The sequence below is a fragment of the Muscardinus avellanarius genome (assembly GCF_963383645.1).
Source record: "Muscardinus avellanarius genome assembly, chromosome: 4".
NCBI classification, from domain to species: Eukaryota; Metazoa; Chordata; class Mammalia; order Rodentia; family Gliridae; genus Muscardinus; species Muscardinus avellanarius.
The window spans coordinates 78,049,942-78,070,942 of record NC_137789.1 but is presented as its reverse complement, the minus strand read 5'-3'; the positions used below and the strand labels follow the sequence as shown (position 1 = coordinate 78,070,942).

General features: G+C 34.6%; 1 pseudogene across 1 annotated transcript in view; it reads right to left on the bottom strand.

The window, feature by feature from the left end:
- Positions 1 to 4,699: 4,699 nt before the first annotated feature.
- LOC308262328 (translocon-associated protein subunit alpha-like) overlaps positions 4,700 to 21,001 on the bottom strand; it is a 37,342-nt pseudogene continuing 21,040 nt past the window's right edge. The window contains exon 5 of the transcript in view: positions 4,700 to 5,618. The product of the transcript in view is annotated as a translocon-associated protein subunit alpha-like (transcript). The remainder of the gene's footprint in view (positions 5,619 to 21,001) is intronic.

The window sequence follows — 21,001 nt, the reverse complement described above, 5'->3', positions numbered from 1 at the left end:
TGAGGATCTTCCATACTGTTATCCAAAGTGGTTTCATTAATTTGCAGTCCCACCAACAGTGTATTCAAGTTCCCACTTCTCCACATCTACATCCTCACCAACATTTTTGTTTGTGTTTTGAATAATTGCCATTCTAATTGGGGTTAGGTGAAAGCTCAAGGTAGTTTTGATTTGCAGCTCTCTGCCAATGATGTTGGATATTTCTTTCCTACATTTATTGGCCATTTGAATTTCTTCTTATGTGAAGTGTCTATTTAGTTCATTTGCCCATTTTTAATTATTTTTATTGGTGCATTGTAGTCATACATCTTAATGGGATAAAAGACTGTAGACATATATGCATGCATCACCAATTATCCCTTACAAAATCCCCACCCCAGTCCCTCCTCATCCCTATTTCCCATGCTTTGCTTAGTGACTGACTTTGATATGTTTAAGTACATCATGTGCTTTAGAGAGTTTCCCTCTCCCCCACTCCCAAACCCTCAGTTAGGTTGCCTTATTTGCTCCTCTATAGGATCTCCTTCTTCATCTAGAATTCCACTTGCTACCGATTTCTCCTTAGCTTTTGTATATTAGGGACAGCATTTGATTTCTTCTTTTTTGTGACTAACTTATGTCACTTAGAATAATTTCCTCCAGTTCAATCCATTTCCCTGTAAATGATGGAATTGTGTTTTTCTTTATGGCTGAGTAAAATTCCATTGTGTACATATCCCACAGTTTTGTAATCCATTCATCTGTTGATGGACATCTTGGCTGGTTCCATAGTTTGGCAATGGTGAATTGTGCAGCTCTGAAAATAGATACACATGCATTAGTTTGGTAGTTTGATTTCCTTTCTTTTGGGTAGATACCCAGAAGTGGTATTGCTGGATCAAATAGTAAATTTGTTCCAGTTCTTCTGATAATCCTTCATACTGTTTTCCAAAGTAGTTGCACTAATTTGCAATCCCACGAAAAATGTCTTCGAGTTTCCACTTCTCCACATCCTTGCCAGGATTTTTTGTTTGTGTTTTGAATGATTGCCATTCTAGTTGGAGTTAAGTGAAATCTCAGGGTAGTTTTGATTTGCATCTCTCTGATTGCCAATGATACTGAGCATTTTTTCTTGCATTTATTGGCCATTTGAATTTCTTCTTTCATAAAGTGTTTATTTAATTCACTTGCCCATTTTGTGATTGAGTTATTTATTTTCTTAGTGCTGCCCATTTTTTATTGGGTTATTTGTTTTCTTAGTGGTGAGTTTCCTGTGTTCTCTGTATATTCTAGATATTAGTCCTCTATCAGAGGATAGTTGGAAAAAATTTAATCTGATTCTGTTGGCTCTCAGTTGAGGTTCTTGATAGTTTTCCTTGTTGTACAAAAGCTCTTCAGTTGAATTTCTTGTGCCTTTGGTGTCTTGTTGAGAAAGATTTTACCTATGCCTATGTGTTGAAATATTGGACTTATGCCCTCTTCAAGGAGCTGCAAGGTATCTGATTTGATTTTTAAGTTTTTGATTCATATTGAACGGACTCTTGTGGAGAGTGAGAAATTGGGGTTTATTTCCATTTTTCTGCATATGGTTAACCAGTTTTGCCAATATCATTTGTTAAACAGACTATCTTTTTTTTGGGTGTATTTTTTGGCACCTTTGTCCAAAATAAATTGGCTGTAAGTGTAAGTATTTATTTCTGAGTTTCCTTATTTTGATCCATTGCTCTATGTATCTGTTTTTGTGTCAGTACCATGATGCTTTTCTTACTATGGCATTGTAGTGTAGTTTAAAGTCAGGTATTGTGATACCTCCTGCATGATTCTTGTTGCTGAAAACTACTTTGGCTATTCTGGTTCTTTTGTTGTTACAAATCAACTTACAAAATGATGTTTTATGTCTGTGAGCAATAACCTTGGTAATTTAATGAGTATTAATTGAATCTGTAGATAACTTTTGAAAAAATAGCCATTTTGATGATATTTTATTCTGCCTATCCAAGAACATGGAAGATTTTTCCATCTCCTAAGGTCTTTTTTCAATGTTTTATATTTTTGTAGAAGTCTTTTACATTGATTAAACTTATTTTTGAGTATTTTTTTGTGTGGAATATCCTCAGTGGAAGAGTTTTCTGGATTTTTCATTAGATTTATGTTTTTTTAATATTGGTTTGTATCTAGACACTTCTCTAAATTTGTTGATCAGTTCTTTAAGCCTTTTGGTTGAGATTGTTGGGTCTTTTAAGTATAGTATCATGTCATTTAAAATAGGAATAGTTTTAGCTTTTATTTTCCTATTTGTACTCCTTTGATTTTCTTCTCTTACTCTATTTTGCTAGGTAGAGTTTCAAGTAATATATTGATAAGAAGTGGTGATAATGGACATCTTTGTCTTGTTCCTATTTTTAAGGTGAATTCTTGCAGTTTTTCCCCATTTAATATAATGTTGCCTGTGGGTCTATTTTATATTGCCTTTATGATGTCAAAATATGTTCCTTTTATTCTGATGCTCTGCAGTGCTTTTAGCATAAATGCCTGCTCAATTTTTTGAATGCTTTTTAGCATCTATTGAAATGATTGTGTGATTTTTGTCTTTGATTCTGTTTATGTGATGCATTACATGTATTGTTTTTCTTTTTTTAATTTTTTATTGGTGCATTGTAGTCATATATCTTAATGGGGTACAATTAGCTTTATGTTGAAACAGTCTTGCATCCCAGGGATGAACCCTACTCAGTCATGGTGCTCACTTTGTGACCCAGAATATGGCCTATTTTGGAGAAGGTTCTGTGAACAGCTGAGAAAAATGTGAACTCTTCTGTAGTTAGGCAGAATATTCTGTACATGTCTAATAAGTTCATTTGACTTATGGTGGTTTTTTTTTTTTTAGGTCTGAGGCACTTTAATGCCAAACTTAATTTACTACCTATGGCAAGAGTAACTAAGAGGATATTATGAAGTCCATTTTCATTTTGTTCTGAGATCTTACATGCTTAAATTATTGGAATTTTTCAGATTAACAACAAGTAGACCACTAAAAGATTAGATATGAAACAACGGAATAATTGCTTTAAAATTTTTCAATTCATGTTTTGTATATTAAGGTTATTTGAAATGTATCTCTGCACCTATGATGTGATCTGCTTAGTCTGTAGACCAAGGCAACTTTTCTTGAGATAATATACATTCATAAAGGAGAAAAAATTCTCTCTTAAAAATGATGAAAGACAAGGGGTTAGGGATCTAGCTTTTGCCTAACATTCAAGAGCCAGATCTCCAGCACTGCAGAAAAAACAAATCTCAACTCGATCCAAAATTATTTCAGAGCTCACTCTCAGAAAAGAAAGACAATGGATAATAACTCAGTTTGTACAAGGTATCATTTTTTGTTTAAAAAGGGGGTGAGGTTAGGGTTTTTATTTTTATATGATGTCAAGATTTTCATGTTTCACAATTTTGTTTCCAATATTCCTTGAATCGATTTGGAAAGTTTCCTGAAAGTGTGCATTATAGTAAACAATAGCAAACTACCAAAAACAATTCTATTGACTAAAAATATCAGTTACTCCTTCTTTGTGCCTTTTTGAATATTAATTGTAGGAGAGTAATTATTACACAATACTTGATGGGGTGTGTCCATACAGCACCTAAGGAGATTCGGCCTGAGCGGCCTACGGCCTAAGGCAAAACTTTAAGTAAAGTGATTCAGCAGAAAAGGGGCAAAGATGGCACCTGGAGGAAGCTAGGAAGGCATGGTTTTCCCCATTCATTATGGGTGGGGAGACTGAGCAGTTTTTCCCTTTCTACCTTTAAAGGAGCTTTCTGCACACATGAATGGCTCATGTACTGGCCTGGGATTGGCTGTAAACTACTTGCTAGTGATCTTTATCCCGGATAGGCTAGGCTATTTCTCATGGGAATTCCCCTCGTGGCTTGGTGCTATATATTTAATTGTTTGGAGAGAGATAAATGAGATCTTGCTTGACTTGACTCCCGGCTCGTGGGTTTGTGTTCGAGTCGTCGGTACTCATCATCTCGCCAAACCCTGCCAGCTGTCGGGCTGGATTCCCGACAAATACTAATGTGTGCCATCAACTGGGACTTGAGCCTTTTCAAGGAAGAAACAGATTGAGTCAGAACCTCTATAATCACATTAGAAGCAAATACTGAGTTTGGGGGCAAAAATCAGAAAATGTCAAAATGTAGATATTAGAGCATAATAATTAGTATTCTAAAGGCTTGTGGCAGGCAGTTCAACAATGATTCTGGTAAGACTAAATACTCACATACACATACATGTATGCACATACACACAAACACACACACACACACAGTTGTGGTTCTGAGAGTTGAACAAATGAACTCAGCTACATTCCCATCCCTATTTTTTATTGAATTATCTTGAAACAGTGTCTCATTAAGTTGCAGAGTATGTAAGTAACTGAGGTTGGCTGGGAACCTATAATCCTTCTGTCTCAGACTCCCAGGTACTGGGATTACAAGCATGCACCACCACTTCTGGCCATAGATTTTAATAGTTAAAAAAAAAACAAATTTGTTATTTAGAAAAATGAATGCAGTGCATTTTCAGCAATATTATCACCACAGACTCTGATTATTGTCTATATATAGGTAGTAGTTGCTTTTCATGGTGATATGGCTTTTCAGCACTAGTTCGCATTAGGCTAAAAACATTAGGCTGAATTGTTGCACAAAGGAACTTTTACTCATCAGATCCCACTGGCCTCTTCTGAACCCATTTCCTGGGCACTTTTCTTGGCAAAGCTTAATTGATCTGATTCAAAGTTTCCCAAGGAATTCTATTCATGTCAACATCATTCTGACTTGACATACCCATTTCTACTTTCTGTTTGGATCTCTTGCATTTTTTAGATTCTAGAAGTTGATGAAGGCCAAAAACCCTGAAGTCTGAGACCAGCAAAAAAACATATACAAAAAAATTGTTTCTCTGTCTAACCCATCATCTCTTTTAATAATTGTAACCATTTGATTAAAGACAGTATCTTGGAATGCATTGCCATTAAAATCTTTGTAGTTTGTACTGATGACCAGGCCATAGGGTTGTCCACCCATGGTCTCTGCGGGAATGAAGGAATACTCAAAATTATACTGTCTCTGGGGCAGCACTGCTGTGTCCAGAAGAAGACCTGTGAAATTCTGAAAATAAAACTGGTAGTCCTGAAGATAACAAAATGAGGCATCTAGGGATTTGATGATAAAATCTTCTGTCCTGTTTGTTTGTAAAACCTACCAGGAACTTCACTATGCTATTTGCTGTAAAATCTCCTTTAAAACCAGGAGAGTTTTATCTGTACTTGGTGATGCTTCAAGTTCACCAGATGCATTCTCTTCCTCTTTATCTTCTGTCAAATCTGTGCATTCATTTTCTACCTCATTTTCAACATCTTCATCTTCAGTTACTGAATCTTCCACTGTTTCTTCATCCTCTATCAAATCCTGAGCTGCTGCTTCTGAACTTCTTGGGCCTCCTTGGAGCAGGTCTGTGTCTGAGAACAAGAGCAAGGGAAGCAGTAGCACACAGAAGGAGTTTCCCTGTCCAGTGACCAGTCCCTGTCCATGAATGCTTTCAGGCAGTCCAGCAATAATGGTGTTACTCACAACTTTGATTTTTTAATGCAAAATTTAAGTTTTTTCCCATTTTTTATTTTAAATTATTTATTATTGTATTTACTGACCTGAAATTTGCACTTTATATCACCTTTTTAAGGGTTAAAATAGGACAGTCAGAATTTTCTATTTTCAAAAAAGAGTTTCTTTTTTAATTATTAAACTTATTTTATTTTATTTCTTATTTTTCTGTGGATTATATTGGAAATGGCATTCATTTACACAGTGCTTGGTACCCTGTCCCCCTGCACTTTTTCTTTCCCTCCTTCCAACAATGAGTGTCCAGGTTGACCATGTTTCATTTACAGTTATACACATATTCTAATGTAGCTCCCCCAGTTAATCAACCTCAGCCTTATTCCTCTCCTATCCTTCCATTATAGCTTTATTGAGGCTTCCCCTCCATTATCTGGGGTCCCTCTGGCATCCCTAATACTCTCTAGTTTGGGCATATTAGAGAAAACATATGTCCCTTCTCTTTCTGTGCTTGGCTGATCTAATTTAACATAATATTCTCCAGGTCTTTTCATCTTCTTGCAAATGACATGAATTTTGTTCTTCTTTATAGCTGAGTAGAATTCCATTGTGTGTATTTCCCATAATTTTGCAGTCTATTCATCTGCTGATGGAGACCTAGGTTTGGTTCCATATTTTGACTATTACAAATTGTGCTGCTATGAACATGGGTATGCATATGTTACTGTAGTTCTCTGATTTTAACCCCTTTGGAAAGATAGCCAAGAGTGGTATAGCCAGGTCATATAGTAGATCCATTCCCAGTTTTCTAAGGAATCTCCACACTGATCTCCATAGGGGCTGAACTAGTTTGCACTCCCACCAACAGTGTAAAAGAGCTCCTCTTTCCCCATATCCTCACAGCATTTGTTGTTATTTGATTTCTTTATGCTTGCCAATCTGATTGGGGTTAAATGGAATCTCAGTGTAGTTTTAATTTGCATCTTCCTGATGGCTAATGATGTTGAAAAAATTTTCATGTATCTATTGGCCATTTGTATCTCTCTCTCTCTCTCTCTCTCTCTCTCTCTCTCTCTCTCTCTCTCTCTCTCTCTCTTTGAAGTATTTATTCAATTCATTTGCCCACTTTTTTGTGGTGGTACTGGAGATGGAATCCAAGGGACTTCTACCTCTGGGCTACACTCCCAGACCTATATTAGATTATATTTGGAAACAGGGTCTCTTAAACCAGCTGAGGCTGGCTTCAAACTTGTGTGATCCTCCTGTCTCAGCCTCCCAAGTGCAGGGATTACAAGCGTGCACCACCATGCCTGGCTGCCCATTTCTTGATTGGGTTATTTATTTTGCTAATGTAGAGTCTTTTGAGCTCTGCATATTCTGAATATTAACCCTCTATTTGAGTGGTGGCTGGTAAAGATCTTCTCCCATTCTGTAGGCTTTCTCTTTCGGTTCTTGATGGTTTCCTTTGATGAGCAGAAACTTTTTAATTTGATATCATCCCTCTTGTTAATTCTTACTTTAATTTCCCTGAGCTTTGGAGGTCTTGTTGAGAAAGTTATTGTCTATGCCTATATCTTGGAGTGTTGAGCCTACACCCTCCTCTAATAGCTTCAGAGTCTCTGGTCTAATTTATGTCTTTGATCCATCTTGAGTTGATTCCTGTGCACAGTGAGAGGAAAGGATTTAGTTCCATCTTTCTACAAATGGATAGCCAGTTCTCTAGCACCATTTATTAAAAAGGCTGTCTTTTCTCCAGTATATGAGTTTGCCCCTTTGTCAAAGATTAATTGACTATAACCATGTGGGTTTGTTTCTGTATCTTCTATTCAGTTATAGGCTATATAAACTATTAGTGCAGCTTCTTTCTAAACTCTAGCTATTTCTTTTGGTCATCATCATATGTCTCTGTTCAGTAATGTAAACTATTTAATAACAGTGCTCTCTACTTTTTTATAAAAACATATATTGTTTTTTCTCCAGATAACTGGACTTATTTTTCATATAATTAGATCTATATTATACTTAAATTTTGATATCAATTTTTTAGTTTTAGAACATTGTTCTCAGAAATATTGACTAGCATAAATTTTGGTTTACCACATTTTTTGAAATGTAACATGCTACCTGCCATAATTTCCAAATATGGTTTAATTTTTCCTTAAAATCTAGGATAGATAACTTTTACCCTTCATAAACCAGACTCAAGTTTCTACTTTATCAATTAGGCTGTTTATATCTTCCATTGTGAATATCAGTTTTGTCAACTTTAATATCTCCCAATTTATATCTTCCATACTGTTTTCTAATCTTTCAATGATGATGTACTAGTATTTCAAGAGTGTATGTTTTTCAGTTGTATAAAGAATCCAAATTTTTCTTTTACCTTTTATTCTAAATTATGTTGCCATTTTCTCTTAAATTATGCCATTTATAAGTCTTCTGGATTTTCATGTCTCTTGTTTTACACAATCTTTTTATAGATATCCCATTGTCCTTTCTTGTCTGCTCGTCTTCAAACAAGACAAAATAAAAGAGCAAAGAGATTTATAATTGAATTGATTCAGCCTCTGCTCACTTCTTTGTTGGTAGGTTTTTGAGGAAAGGTGTCTGGTTGGCATGAAGAATTCATGACTAGTTCTAATTGGGGAAAGAGTTTACTTCCTGTGACTTAACTCTACTAGTCAACAACATTTCTTCCTACACCCAATTCATTTAGAACAAGAAAAAACATAATATGCACCAAATATTAGTTCCAAACCTCTTGTTTTCTAAAGTGATTTACCTTTAGACATTATTTCTCACAGAATGCACTGATAATGATATGTTTCTTTCCTTATTTTCTGAACTGTTGTTTCATACAGTTGGTAGTGTCTTTATAAATACATGCGAGCAGAATCTCGCTTTTATAAATACATGAAAATGTCAGAGATAAAAATGGGGATGCTAATATGTGGAAAAGACAGAAAAATATTATGAAAAGAGTAATTGTTTTCCATTCTAAATATGAGAAAAAGGAATTGCAACTCAGTTTTCTAAGTGATAGAATCATTGATTTTATATTAATGAAACAAAGTATGGGAATATATGAAGAACTATGAGATGTGATATAAATAATAACTGAGTTATACATATTATTAGTAATGCCAGCTCTTCCTATTCTGATATTATACCTTGTGAAAGTCTAATTTTCTGGATTGTAGTTTCTCCTCTTTTCAAGAAAATTTAGGGAGTAATTGTGAGAAATTTTAATAGGACTGGAGTGGGGAAATACTACTCATCAGATACTGATCTAAACTGTAAGTCCTTATGACTGGAGAAAAAATGAATGGGGAATAAAGAACATATAATTAATGTTTAAATTCCAATCTCTTGTATTAACTACTAGAACAATCATGGCAGTCACCAGCTATAGCAAATTGGCCTCATCTAGAAAACAGGAAACTTTAGAGTTCATAATCTTCACATTGCACTTTTTTTTGCTTTGTTTTATTTTATATTATTTTTGAGGTATTGGAGATTGAACCCAAGGGCATTCTACCTCAGAGCTACATCCCCCTAGCCCTGTTTTTTAAATTTTGAAACAGTTTCTCACTAGGTAGATGAGAGTCTCGCTACTTGCTGAGGTTGTCCTGGAACCTGTGATTCTCAACATAGAGGACAATGATGGAATCTTAAAGGCAATGAGAATAAAAGGATGGGTGACATATAGAGGCAAAACAATAAGAATCACCCCAGACTATACAGCCCAGGTCATGAATGCTAAGCAAGACTGGTACGATGTGATTCAGAACCTGGAAGAAAATAACGTCCAAACAAAATTACATTATCCAGCAAAACTACTATTTAAAATCAATGAAGAAACAAGTGTTTCAGGATAAACAGAATCTTTAAAAATTCATGAATTCAAAGCCAACACTAGAGAAAATACTTAAAGAAATAAACCATAAAGAAGAAAAAAGAAGCAGACTTCGGAACCAGAGAAGAGAGGAAGTTAATAAGTGGGCTATTTAAGTAAAGAAGAAAGACCAAACAACCCAATAGTAGACAGAACACAAAATGGCAGAAAACAAAAATCATATTTCAATAATATCTCTTAATGTCAAAGGACTTAACTCACCAATCAAAAGACATAGACTGGCAATGTGGATTAATAAACATAATCCAAATATATGCTGTCTGCAAGAAACTCACCTCAGAGCCAAAGACATTCACAGGCTGAAAGTGAAAGGATGGAAAAAGATATACCATGCTATTGGAGACCAAAAAAGAGCAGGGGTAGCAACCCTGATATCCAACAAAACAGACTTTAAATTAAAGCACATCAGAAGAGACAAATCAGGGCACCTCATTTTATTAAAAGGAACAATACACCAAGAAGATATAATGATAGTAAATATTTATGCCCCAAATGCAGGTACAACCACATTTGTAAAACAAACCCTTCTGGACATCAGATCACAAATATACCCAAATATGATAATTCTGGGAGACTTTAATATGCCTCTCACACCACTGGATTGATCTTCAAGGCAAAAGATGAGTAAAGACTCATTAGAACTAAAGAAAACCATAAACCAAATGGACCTAATAGACATTTGCAGAATATTTCAGCCAGGAAGTTAAGAATACATATTCTTCTCAGCAGCCCATGGAACCTTCTCCAAAATAGACCACATCCTGGGACACAAAGAAAGTACCAGCAAATTCAAAAGATGCAATATAATTCCTTGCATCTTTTCAGACCAAAATGGAATAAAAGTAGAAATCAACAACAGGAAACTCAAAAGAAAGTATTCAAATACATGGAGATTGAATGATATACTATTGAATGATGAATGGGTAAGAGCAGAAATTAGGGAAGAAATAAAGAAATTTATGGAAACAAATGAAAACAGAGACACATCCTACCAAAATCTATGGGACACTATTAAGGCAGTATTAAGAGGAAAGTTTATTGCATTGAGTGCCCACATAAGAGGGACAGAGAATCACCAAGTAAAGAATCTAATGACACAACTCAAGGACCTAGAATCTAATGACACAACTCAAGGACCTAGAAAGTCTGCAACAGTCATAGTTCAGCCACTATGGAGATGTGTGTAGAGATTCCTAAGAAAGCTGGGAATAGATCCACCATATGATCCAGCTCTACCACTCCTGGGTATTTTTCCAAAGGGGTTGAATTCAGAGAACTATAGCAACATATACACACCTATGTTCATAGCAGCACAATTCGTAATAGCCAAAATATGGAACCAACCCTGGTCTCCATCAACAGATGAATGGATTGCAAAACTTTGGGAAATACACACAATAAAATTCTACTCAGCTATAAAGAAGAACAAAATCATGTCATTTGCAAGAAGATGGAAAGTCCTGGAGAGCATTATGTTAAGTGAGATCCACCAAGCACAGAAAGAGAAGGTACATATTTTTCCTCTAATATGTCCACACTAGGGAATGTAGAGGATACCAGTGGTAATCCAGATAATGGAGGGGAAATACCAGAAAGTTTGAATGGAAAGATAGGAGAGGAGGAAGGCTTATCTTGATTAATGAGGGTCTACATCTGAATATGTGTAAAATTATGAATATGGCATAGTTACCCTGGACAATCATTGGTGGGAGGGTGAAGGGAAAATGGGGGGAGGGAGAGGAAACCAAGTTTAGTTTAAATGCTCAGTAAAAAATTTAAAAAAATAAATGAAATTAAGTTAAAAAATAAAAATAATAAAAAATAAATTATTTGCTTGTTTATTTTATGACACACACAGGAGTGCAGAATGATTTTCCAAGATCCCACCTCTGTTTTGTGCAGGTAGGTATCCATCCCAGTGTCTTCCAGTATAAAACAGTGTGTATAATCTCTGTTGGGAAAGAATCAGGTATTATGTAATGCCATAGACAAAATAGTTTTTTTTTGTCACTTTTGATGGAAATATCACCAGTGTGACTTTAAAAATTATTATATATTTAAAGTTTTATGTGATCTGCAAGAGGTTATATTAAGAAAAGAAATTCATTTTGCAAATAAATCTCTACTAATCAGGAATAATGTGAATGTTTAAACATACTCGGTTTTGTGCTGTTCTCCATCTGAAAATGACTGCATTTTCATCTGGGTGGGATCAAGGCTGAGAGCAAGCTCTCATCAAAGACCATTTGAAGTCCTCATGAAAGTTGATGCCACTAACTTTTTCTGTTATGATTATTAGAGGGCAGTTATCACTCCAAATCTGAAGTGTTTTTATTATAAGTAACAATCTTCCAACAAACTCAAGTGTTTTTTTCATTTTAAGTGTTTTTCCCCCCTCAGGTGAATCAGTTAATACTTTTTCTCTGTTTTTCAGATTTCAACCAAGTGAAACTTAGTATTTCCCTAACAATCATTGCGCATATTTATTCTAAGTCAAAAAAGTCATGGAGAGAAACACATTTTCTAAGCCTATCTTGGTAATAATTATGCAAAATTGAAACAAAAAAGATGCAAGTTACTAAGGGAATAAACTAAACTTATGTCTAGGTAGAAAAGTCAGAAAAAATGTATAAGGTGAAAGGTCAATATTAGTCTACTTTAGGAGAGAAGAAAATGAATCGCTGAGGTTTTGTGAAAATGAGACTGATACAAAATTAATGGTCCATATTATAACTCAAAACGTACACATCTCCCAATCCATGTCTAAAAATTATTAGCTGCCAGATCAATAGAAAATCACCACGTGAACAAGGAGCAAGTTTTAAATCTTTGTGCAAATGGATGCAAGACTGTTAAATTCATAGAGTGAATTACTACTCTCTCAGATATTCAAACTGGATTTTCTTTGAAGTTCAAAATCCTTGTATTTGAACACTCTAAGAAAGAATGCAGTCTTGGGAATTCTAAACGGGAGACAAGACACCAAGAGGGCACATTAGGCCCTGTTTCTTATTGTAAGAGCCACTCTAAAGGTACTCATTTTTATTATATGTTGCTTTTTTATTGTGGTTAGACTATAATAATACGGAGCTATCCTAATTATTGAGTATCAATTGTGTATTCACCATTTCTATACCATATACAATCTTCATTATGCTGAAAAAAAGAGAGTTATCATTCCCTCTTTGCCAGGTAAGAGAACAGATAACCTGCCAAGTGAAGTGATTTGCACATGGTTACAAGGCTACATCACTAGGCACTATTGTTAATAAAAACTAAACTTAGTTAATAGAATAAAAAAATCTTCCATTCTAAAAAATAAAGCCAACTTGTAATCCCAGAATTTGGGAGCTGAGACCAGAGGATCATAGTTTGTGGACAGTCTCAGCTACTTAGTGAGGCTCTCTGCAACTTAGTGAGACCCTGTTTCAAAATAAAGAGTAAAAAATAGGGCAGGGGGTGTAGCTTTGCGGTTGAATGCCCCTGGGTTCTATCTTCAGACCCGCAAAATAAAAGGAAGATAATTATTTGTTGCAAATGTAAAATTTTATATCTAAGGCCAAAAACTATGTTTTAGAGAAGTGGAGACTAAGTACAAGTCATGTTTTAAGGCATATCTTAGAAAGAAAATCTTCATGTAACCAAAGTCTTTCAAGTTTCTCTCATTTCATAGAACTCCATAACTCAGTTCAAAGCAATTAGCAAATTTATTTCTATAACTAGGCATGAACCCTTACTGGTACAACTTTGAGGTGAACCATGGCTTAGTCAGTCAGTTCTCTAAAGGTCTTAGCAAGATGGCTAGTTTGTTGAATTGACTTAAATAATTATTACAATGGGAGGGGCACTCTTCAAATTCCAAATGAGTTAATGGTTTTGATGACAGCCAAAAATGAACATAAAAAATCATACATGATATAGTGTACTAATTTCTCATAATTTTTCAGTTTTCTATCAGCACTGGAATAGGACCCAAAATCTAAATTAACAAGAAGTTACAGGCCTGGCGATGCACACCTGTAATCCCAGTATTTGGGAAGCTAAGGCAGGAAGATTCCAGGTATGAGACCAGCCTCAAAAACGTAGTGAAGCCATCAGCAGTTTAATGAGACCCTGTTTTTCAAAATAAAAATATAAAAATAGGGATGAGGTATAGTTCAGAGCTAGAATGCCACTGGGTTCAATCCCTAGTACCCCCCCAAAGAAACATTAATGGGAAGCAACATAGAAAATGTCTTATTACTATTATAAATCTCATGGCCTCTAAACACATGCAGTTTGTGTTCAGTTCATCCTTTCAGCTAGTAAATAATCAAGATTACTAAAATTGCAAACAATAAATTTAACATCTGGCTCTTTCAAATTTAAGGTAGTATTTTATTAATATGAAATATATTAGATTGAAAAAATATTTGTAATGTAATTTGCACACTGGAATGGAGATCAGATTTCAATATGAGAGGTCAAATGGAATAAAATTTAAAACAGTTTCTTTTTGGTACTGGGAAGTGAACCTAGGGGCCATTCTACCCCTGAGCTACACCCCAAATCTTTTTATTTTTTATTTTGAAACTTGGCCTCATTAAGTTGCTGTGGCTGGCCTTGAACCTCCAAGCCTCCTCTCTCAGCCTCCCAAGTACTGAGATTACAAGTGTGTGCCACCATGACTAACCAGAATACAATTGTTATATGTATAACCTTTTGGTGAATGAGTAATTGAAATATGAGTGACTTGAAAATATTTTTTTGTTTTTTTATCCATGATTTTACGAATAGTTTTTGAAATCTGAAAATGTTCTGAGAACCACCTAGAGAGACAACTATAATCTGGCAAATAAAAATCCTCCTGTGTGGACTGTTTCAAGCCATGCTTCAGCTCTTCCACTTTTGTAAGAATTATTGCTCTAGTTTCGGTTTCCTCTTTTTTCCCCTCTCTCTGTCTCTGTTCTCTCTAACGGTATCTATTCTACATTTTAAAACGATCAAAGTACTCCCAACACGCATGCTCACACAAATGGAGTCTGACTCCTCTATCTTCCTCCAGGTCTTCTTTGGACCCCTTCAGCTATCTTCCTGAAAAACTTATTTATGTCCAGCAGGACCAGCTTCTTGTCTCCAACTGACTCCTCCCTCCATTTCAGTTTGACTTTCACCCACATGATTTCAACAAAGTGAAATTGATTAAGGCCTCTGAAGATCTCCATTAATCCCAGTTCACTGGATGCAGCAAGTTCCTACCGTACTTGAGTTCTCAGCAGAATTTGACCCTGCTTCTTCAAAAATTCTTTCCTTCTGTCATTCTGTCTAACCCGCCTATGCTTTCTTCTATATAATCTGCTGTAAACTTGTTCTATTTTATCTGATATCTAGATGTCAGGGGCCTTAAGACTTGCTCTCTCTTATCACAATACCTCCTGCCTTGACAAACTTAAGCCACCTAAAATTTCCATGTATATGTCATTAGTTTCGGACACAAATGAATCTGAATGTAATGGACGTAACACATATTTTAGTATGTATTTTAAGTTTCTATATATGCACACACTTGTAAAACCTTTAGCAAAATAAAGATAGTAAATATAGCAATGCCACCAAAAGTTTTTTAGCCATATTTTAATCTCTTCTTATTGAACTTCTCCCAGGGAGCCAGTGATCTCTTTTATGTCACTATAGATTAGTTTGCATTTTAAATAATTTTATATAAATAGGTGCATAAAGCAAATAAGATTTTTTTGTCTAGCTTATTTATTTTGAGACTCACCATTGTTATTACATGACACTCTATTTTGTTGCTGAGTGGTATCCTTTTATATTGGTGCATTGTAGTCGTACATCTTAATGAAATACAAGATGGTAGAGACATACATATACACATCACTCATTCAGTATTCTATTGTGTGGATATCTTAAAAACTGGTTTAGCCAGGCGTGATGGCGCACGCTTGTAATCCCCACGCTTGGGAGGCGGAGACAGGAGGATCGCGCTGGTTCAGAGCCAGGCTCGAGGGCTTAAGAGACACTGCTTCCAAATAAAGAAAATGTAAAAAATAGGTCTGGGAGTGAAGCCCGGAGGTAGAAGGGCTTCCAGGAACCCCAGTACCACCAAAAACAAAACAAAACAAAACAAAAAACTGGTTTATGCAGAGTTTGTTGATGGACCTTTGGCTTGATTTCAGATTCTTCACTATCACGAATAAAGCTGTTGTGAACATTTGTACAAGTTTTACATAAACACCAGCTTTCTCGTCTCTTGGGTAAATATCTAAGGATGAAGTAGTTGGATCATATGGTAGGTACATACTTTACTTTTTACTTATTTTACTATTTACAAAGCTGTGAAACTGTTTTCCTAAGTGGCTGTCTCTATTCTATTGCTACCAGAAGTATATAAAGGTTCTTTTCCCTTTTTGTCCTCATTAATGTTTAGATGGTCAGTCTTCTTATTTAGGTATTCTAATCAGTCTATTTCATTATGGTTCAATTTACATTTTCCTAGTAATGAAGATGTTGACTATCATTTCTGTGCTTATTTTCTCTCATCTTATTTGGTTATTTGCTATCACTATCTTATTTTGAGTATGAGTTCATATGTTTAGATATTTGTAAAAATTAGACTATTTTTAAGTCTTGGGAGGATTTCTTCTTATGTACTGGGTACAAGTTATTTATCAGATAAATTTTTGGAAAATATTTTCTCTAACTCTGTGGCTTGCCCTTTCATTTTCTTAACATTTTCTTTTGAAAAGCAGATGTTCTTAATTTTGAAAAAAATATAATTTATAATTTTTAAGGACTGTATTTTTGTTGTAATATAAAATAACTCAGGGCTGGGTGTAGAGTTCAGTGGTAAAGCACTTGTCTAACATCTGCAAGGACCTAGATTTGATCTCCAATACTTTAAATAAAAAACTAACCAAACAAAAAATTCTGTTAGGATATAAAATCTTTCACCTAGCTCAAGGTTATAAAAATTTTCTCCCAATAGTTTTTTCTAGAAGTTTTATAATTTTAGGTTAACATTTGGTATTATGACTCATCTTGAATTAATTTTTTATTATGGTATAGGCTAAGAATTGATGTTTTTAAATTCCATGTAGTTATGTATGTGTCCAACATATTTATCAAAAGTCTCCTTTACTGATTGGCCTTTGCAATTTTCTTAAAAATAAGTTGCCCATTTTTCTTGAATCTATTATTTCTGTACTTTCTCTTATGTTTACTTAATATGTTGATCTCTCTTGATGCTAATACCATAGAGCCTAAATTGTTTTCAAGTTAGTTTTTATAAAAGTTGCATCTTTGCTAGATTTTTGTCATTTTCCATAAATACTAGAATAAGCTTGTACTTTATACAATGAAGTCTGCTGGAAATTTGATTGGGTTACCTTGAATCCATATGTCAATATGGGAAGTAATGATCTTAACAACATTGAGTTATCTGATCAATGATGAAGATATATTTTCTCATTTATTTGTCTTTTTAATTTTTATCTCAAAATATTTTATAATTGTCAATGAATAAATCTTAAAATATTTTTTCAAATTTTTCACAAATTCATATTTTGTTATTTTAAGTGATATTTTATATCAATTTAAGTTTTTATTGTCAATGTGTAGGAATTTATGAATATTTATCTTGTATCTATCAATCATTAGTTTTCATAGTTTTATTTGTAGATTCCACTGCATTTTACACATTGGAAATCATGTAGCCTGGGAATAAATTAGTTTTAGTTTTACCTTTTTAATGTCTGAGTTTTACTTATTTTCTTTTCGCTACTGTCCTAGTTAGAGCCTCAAGTACAAAGTTAAATGAAAAGGTGAGAGGAAAAAATCTTTGTCTTATTCTTCAATTAATGGAAAAACATTTAGGCTTTCATTGTTACGGTATAACAGCAGCAGTAGAATTTTTTTTTTCTTTTTTGGTATTGGGGATTTTCTACCTTTAGGCTACACTCCCAGACCTATTTTACACTTTATTTGGAAACAGGGTCTCACTAACTTGCTGAGAGCCTCACCAAGTAGCTGAGGCTGGCTTCGAACCTGTGTGAACCTCCTGTCTCAGCCTCCCAAGTGCTGGGATTATAAACGCGCACCACCATGCCTGGCTAGCAATGGGATCTTTACCACTGCAATTTGGGAAGTCCCTCTTGATATTTTTCTATTCCTTTTCTATCAAGTGCTTCATCTCTTTTTATGTGTCCATTCTGTTTTATTTGTATGTGTGTTTGCATGTGTGTGTGGGACTAGGGATGAAATTCAGGGACATTCTACCTCCTAACTACACCCCTAGCCTTATTTTTTATTCTTTTTATTTTTAAAAAGCATCTCACTAAGTTTCAGAGAGCCTCTCTACCTAGGTGAAGCTGTCCTCAAACCTGTGATCCTCCTGTCTCAGTCTGCATTATCATTTTATGTAATACTGACTTGATTATTAAACATTTTGTGTTTGAGTCTATGTTAGTGTGTGATATTATAGATCTAAGGTATCATTGTCTGGTTTTCTCATCAGAGTAATGACCACACAGTATGAGATGAAAAATACTTTCACCTCTGGCAGGGTTTACATACAGTTGGTCTTATTTATTTCTTAAATTATTGGTATAGTTCACTAATAAATTCACCAGAATTTGTAACTTACTTTGTGAGAAGTTTTAACTACAGGATCAAAATGGTTTCCAGTTATAGAGGTATTCCTTTTATGTCTTCCTAAGGGAGATTGGAAGGTTTTATCTTCTAAGGGGTTTGCCAATTTTATAAAAGTTTGTTTATCAAATTGTTTCTAATAACCCTGTTGGTACCCATTTGCTATCTGAAGATTTTGTAGTGATGTGTGATGATTCCCCATTTATTTCTGATATTGTTAATTTGTGTGTGCATTCTTTTTATGATTACTCTGCTAAAATTATGAAAATATTGACTCAAAGAACCAGATAGTGCTCTTTTCTCTATTATTTTTCTGCTTTACATTTTATTAATTTACAATTAGATGCTTCAATTTTTTATTTGTCTTAATTTCATCCTTCCTTCCTTCCTTCTTCTTCCTTCCTTCCTTCCTTCCTTCCTTCCTTCCTTCCTTCCTTCCTTCCTTCTTTCTTTATTTCTTTCTTTCTCTTCTTTTTTGCAGGTCTGGGGATGAAACCCAGGGACATTTGACCTCCGAGCTACAGCCCCTGCCCTATTTTTTATTCTTTTTATTTTGAAACCGGGTTTCACTGAGTTGTGGAGGGCCTCACTAAGTGGCTGAGGCTGTCCGCAAACCGCGATCCTCCGGTGTCAGTCTCCCAAATGCTGGGATTACAAACATGTGCCACCACGCCCAGCAATTTCATCTTTAGTTTTACTTTATTAGAATTAAAATAAAGATCCTTTGTTTGTAACTATTTTTCATTTTGAACAGAGCCATTCAGAAATTTAGGTTTCCTTAATCACTAGTTTAGGAGCACCCAACAAATTTTGATAAATTATGTGTCTTATTTTTTGTTCATTCCAGGATCTTTTCTAATTTCCATTTTAATGTATCCTTTAACTTATGAGTTAGTTGGAAATGTATTATTTTCCAACTTGTGAAAGCATTTCTAATAGCTCTTCTTTCATTAATTTTTAATTACTTTCATTGTGGTCAAAAGCATAATTTATGTTACTTGGATTATTTTAAATTTATTGAGACTTGTGTTATGGCCCATTTTATAGTGAATTTTTCATACTCACTTGAAAAGTTTATGTGTTCTACTAGTTTTAGCCTAAGTGTTCTATAAATGTTAATTAAATTAGATTGGCATATAGTGGTCCACCATTAGGTACCTGTGCTACTTTGCTATATTCTTGGTCCAACAATTATTAAGAGAATCATTGCAATCTTCAAATGTAATTATGGATTTGGTTAGTTTTACTTAAAGTTCTATCACCTTTTACTTATTGTAATTTGAATTTCTAGTGTAGGATACATACATTCATGTATTAATAAGTATGCTTACTAAATTGGTCCAGTTATCATTATGAAATGACTCTTATTTTTATTAGCTATATTTTCCACTAAAATTTAGTCTTTTGGATATTACTACTTTACTTCAGCCAAATTTTAACTTTTGCTTTTAACTTATTTGTGTCTTATATTTTAATTACATGTCTTATTGGCAGAATACTGTGGTGTCTTTTTTTATCTAATTCAACAACCTCTATTGTTTAATTGAAATGTTAGTCCCTTTATATTTAATGCAGTTGTTAACATGTTTACTATCTTGTTCTTGGTTTTCTGTTTTACTCTTTTCTTCTTTATTTTTTCTTTTTTTCCAATTTATTTTATTTATTTATTTGTGTAGTACTAGGGATTAAACCCAGGGGCATTCTACCTCCATGCTAGACCCCTAGCCCTTTTTATTTTTTGTTTTAGAAACAGGGTCTCACTAGGTTGCTGAAACCCTATTTCCTAATAGGATCTTACTACTTGCTGAGGCTATCCTCCAGCCTGTGATCCTCTTGTTTCAGCCTCCCAAATTACTGAGATTACAGGCATGTGCCACCATTCCTAGCCTCCCAGTTATTTTATATAAACTGAGTGCTTTTATGACTTCATTTATTTCATTTTCTTTGCATAATAGCTCTTATTTCAGTATAGTAGTTGCATTAAGGTTCAGATTATACAATTTAATTTAATTTTGTCTAACTTCAAGTAGTATCATGCCATTTCACATATAGAACATTAATTTGCAAAACATTTCCATTTATCTCCTAGTCTTTTATGCTACACATTTGCTATAATCCCACAATACTTTTGTAAATAAATTTTGTTTAACTAGTCTGCTATCCTTTATTTTATTTTATGTTTTTGAGGGGAAAATGGGATCTTTAATGCTTTTCTTACGGTCTAGGAGCAGAAAAGGAGACGAGCGAGAAAATGGGCAGAAATCAGCTTGCGGAGCCAGAAGTTCCCCTCTAAGCACTTAGTGCTAGTGCTTGCCATTCTATCTGGAGCTAAAACCAGAAGAACCCAGGTACAAAACAGAAGGAAACAGAAGAGCAGCTGTCGTGGTGGACGACGGAGAGACGGACGTCCAGGAATCCAGGCATCCTATTTACTCTGCTATCCTTTAGAAATACTAAATGGTAGTGTTGATGACATGGACACATGAACATACACGCACGCACATACACCCTCACGCATGCACTCGCACACACACGTGAGCACATGCACCGATGTGGTTTTCATCTCTCACGTGCTTTGTGTCTGTGTATATTTCTTCTTAAGTAATTTTTATTCTGCCTGAAAAGGTTCTTTAACTCTTTTTCATTTTGTAATTTAGATGTGCTGGAAATAAATTGTTTCAACTTCCTTGCGGCTGATAAGGCCTTCCTTTTGGAAGATAGAGGATTCTCCGTTAAGGGAATGATTTTTCCTAGTGAAGATTGTGTTTTACTGTCGTTTTTGTTTTTTTGCCTCCAAGGAAATTTGAGGTCACCTTTGTCTTTGTTCTCTTATATGCA